Source organism: Copadichromis virginalis, linkage group LG18, assembly GCF_057382275.1.
Source record: "Copadichromis virginalis isolate Kocher_CV1m ecotype Utaka linkage group LG18, C_Virginalis_male_GT1.1, whole genome shotgun sequence".
In the NCBI taxonomy this organism is placed as follows: domain Eukaryota; kingdom Metazoa; phylum Chordata; class Actinopteri; order Cichliformes; family Cichlidae; genus Copadichromis; species Copadichromis virginalis.
Genome location: NC_140635.1, coordinates 33946970 through 33951017, shown reverse-complemented (window position 1 = coordinate 33951017; position 4048 = coordinate 33946970). Strand labels below are relative to the sequence as shown.

At 37.1% G+C, this 4048-nt stretch overlaps 1 pseudogene; it reads right to left on the bottom strand.

Moving 5' to 3' along the window:
* Window positions 1-1937: 1937 nt before the first annotated feature.
* On the bottom strand, window positions 1938-3494 carry LOC146688365 (uncharacterized; annotated as a pseudogene).
* Window positions 3495-4048: the final 554 nt, after the last annotated feature.

Here is a 4048-nt window from a genome sequence, read left to right as displayed (position 1 = left end):
CTTTTACTCCTGCCATCAGCCAGAATAAAGGCTCGCTTTTGTTTTAAGTTCAGTGTCCTCTCTCTCTCCTTGTCTGCTTTTGGGTACGTTCTCTCAACACACCTGCATACCCTGCAGTGACACACATTGGCTTGCTGTTTATCCATCTAGAATGTTTTGTCGTGAGTTGCCTAGTTTTGGGAAATATTAGCTGTAGAGATCTCTTCCTTGTTGAAAAACTACATGAAGCTACATAAGGTCTACATAAAGACATTGCTACTAAGCATTAAGTACCACGTGAAACAAGAGAAGGGTAGGCTTGTACAGTCAATATCTCTAAAATTGGTCAACTCACACTAAAACAATGTGGATTAAGGAATACTACAGCTAGCGAACAGAAAAATGTGTAAATTTGATTTTAGGGTGAAAAGTCCATTAATATTAGTAAAGAATGTCACTATGGTTGCGAAAAAAGTTATTGAAAGTTAATGATAATGACAAATTCTTAAAGCTGATGTGGCCTATAAACATAATCTTGTAACAATAAGTCCTATTTTCCCTTGATTAGCTTCCAAAATGTTTACTAGTTGTTTTGTTAAAAAGCATTTTGCCATCACAAGTTATTTTTTTTGAAAGGACTTTGCCATAATGTGACATACAGATGATTTACAATTCTTTATACTGTCTTATATAATTACAAATTAACAAGCAATGATAATCAGATTTAACAGTTTCTTGGATAAACAAGATTGTAGGCCAGGATTTCTAATTAGATTAAATAGTATATATGGTTAATTATAAAATATTGCTACATTTTTGACAGATTATGCACTTCTGTCTACCCTTCTCTGAAATTAAAGTGCCTGGGAACACAGGCAGTCAATACACAGATGTTGTCGATATGCTTTTGTCATTTGCAATTTTTTAGTTGTCTGTACTACATAGTCCAAAAAAAAAATTAGAAATTGATTAGATTTCAGTTTATTTGTCCGGTAGTTCAACAACACATATCATCCTTTCAGAAGTGGTGAGTTTTGCAAAAATAGCATTCGAATGAAATTGCTGTTCATCAACAGAACAGGTGGGTGCAAAGAATTTGTTATTCAACTGATAAAATAAGCTTCAGATAAATTCAGTGACCAAAAAAAGAATGTTTATATCTATTAGAAATTCTAAGAGTTCAAAAGGTCTCAATTTAGTTCTTTATTTTTTCAGTTTTGTTTAACCAACATTAGAAAACTAAAGCTCTTCTGGAATCAGAATAAATAGTTAAAGAAAAAGAAGCAAAAATGACATGAAATAATTATATTTTTAGCCAGAGAAACTTGAGTTCAGAAAAATGCCAAGGTGCCCCCTCTCAGATTATGATGCCCCTTAGTACCATTTCATGTAGCCTGCCAGTGTGACAGTTGGCGTTATAATATATATAAAGCAACAAGGCATAATAGAATATCTCTTCGATTTTAAACTGTATTCTAGCCAACATCAACAACTAAACATTCCCATCATTAACAAATAGAGATGGTGTAAATAAAAAACAACTCACCATTTAAAAATTATTACAAAATACTCAACATAAACCACCATTATCTGAGTAAACACTGTACATTAAAACTCCTAACACATTAAATTAAGATGTGTCTTATGTTTTGATCCATGTATCAAGCCAAATACACAGTTAAAGTAATTCGAAGTAATACACAGACATAGAACTTGATAACATTTGACAGAACATTACAATGTTTTTGTGCTAAAGAACACTCAGAATATCATTAACAGGCAGAGACTATAGTTCACTGACCCTCCTGGAACACAACAATAAATATTTCTATATAAGATATTCTCATAAATAACTGTGTACTAGAAAGCTTACAGTTTACAGTCTGTTTAACATCCAGAAGTTAGCTTTCTCACATATAGCACAGGTCAATTTTGAGATCTGCTGCAGTGTATCCAATTTACACTAATGCCATGATGTTCTCTCTTAAATGCATGTACAAGTTCACAGCCTGATATGGGTCTGTTGGTGGAGTCAGATGGGACTCAGTCATGATGATATTGCACAGTTCATATACATCGGGGTCACATGGTTTGGTCAGTCAAAAAACACACTCAGTTTTACACATTTCAACATGTTCTTCTTCAGTGGGGCAAAGGAAGTCTCTTGTCCTGTAGAGCTCAGGTAATGTATACATTACATTAGGTCGACCACTGGGGATATTGATGTTTGTTGATGGCCTGATGGAGTGTGCATTCCAAACCTGTGCAGTGTCATCCAGCTCATCCTGTTAAAAAGAATACAGAAATTTAAGAAATGCGATCGCATGTACTTATATACATATACGCAAATCACGCTGAGACAACTCACTCACTGAGAGGAAGGTTTCTTATATTTATGCAATTTATTATTTTTAAACAATCATGTGCATTTTTGTAATCATGTACTTTACCTAATGTCATCTGTACAAGTGTTTCACACACTAACTACGGTTACTGTTATGCTGTGTTATCTTACATTAGTACTATTAGTCTTATTACTACCTGCTTGGCTCATCTACTCCCCTCATAATAATCAATTTGTTTTATGTCACTGATCAGCGTATTTTGTATTTGTAAGTTATTTTGATATCACAATCGAAATAATTCCAAATTGTAAATAGTTAATATTATAGATAAGAAATTTTCATATGCCATGTCAACATCTTCAACATAGATGTTACTGTAGTCTTGGTTGTTGAGCTCTTCCTTAAGGCGGCCGATTGCTTGAACCTAAATTATAGTATTTACACAATTTTTCATTTCATTTACTCCCTGCTCCTCTCAACCGCTTCTCCCTGTCTTGTCTCTTTCTTCCTGCAAGTCTCTCCATTCCCTAAACCTGGCACAGGTCTCATCTCTCACAATACTTAGTGTATTACCTCTCTATCACTTCCTCAGTTTTCTTTATCTCTCACTCACACACGCATGCATCCATACACTCAACAAAACATATTTTATTAACTCACCTGGGTGAGTCCCATGCAACAAAACTGAAGGAGGTTTTTGTACAGAAACCCACCATCAAAGTACCCGTTGTCTCTGATGTCTGCAAATAAGGATAACCAGAACTCCAGACACTGGCTGCGAAGAAAATGCCACCAGTATTCAATCCTTTGATTGGCGGTACTTGCTCCCTCCAAGTAACTCTCAAGGGTGTCGTTAGGAGCCACGGGCACAAGGAAACGCTGAAAGTCTCTAACATGGCCATTTTCAGTTCCAAGATCGCCCCTCACAACTCTAGGGCAGCCCTTTAAACGCTGCACCGCTTCTATGTAATACCCCCCGATCACTTTCGGATTACTATTTGTTGTGTACGCATTGTGCCAGATGAAATTCGGCCCTTTTGAAAAATAGTTCCTTCGCCTGAAACGTCTTGCCTGCCTCAGTGCGACGCCTCGGGGATCCAGCTCCTTCAAAACCAAGCGCACATCCTCTTTCCTCACGCGTAGTCCATGTGCCCTGCATTTAGCGTACATCCATCGGTATCCGTGAAGCTGCCCAGAGTACTGCAATTGGTTGTCTATAAATTCAACCAAGACGGCCAGGTCAGAGTACGCTTTGTGGCGAGTGTGTCCCCTTGCGCTAAGAACTCTCTTCAGATGTCTTTCGCTTATATGGAAACTGTGTCTACTGCAAAGCACAGTTTTAATGTCTTTATAGTTTAGTCCAAGCTCAAAGTAAAAATCGATGAATCGCTCAAATGGGTGTGTGTCCTCCATCTCTGTGGTTGTTTCTAAGGTTTCAGTGCTGATTTGGAGGTGTATGGTACAGACTTTTGCGAGATCTCGCAAAACAAACTCGGGATCTCGCAAAACTTTTGCGAGATCTCGCAAAAGTCCGTCTGAATTTTTTTTTCTCCCATGTCCCCTGCGGGGCTCCGTACAAACTCTCCCACACGAAATGCCACGCTACATCTCAATGTTACATGTGGGTTACAGGGAAAAAGTATGTAAAGAAAAAATAAGTAGACACATTTTAAATTAGAGTTTTTGTTTGAAATCTTAGTGTTGTGAAAATCCTGTACAACTAG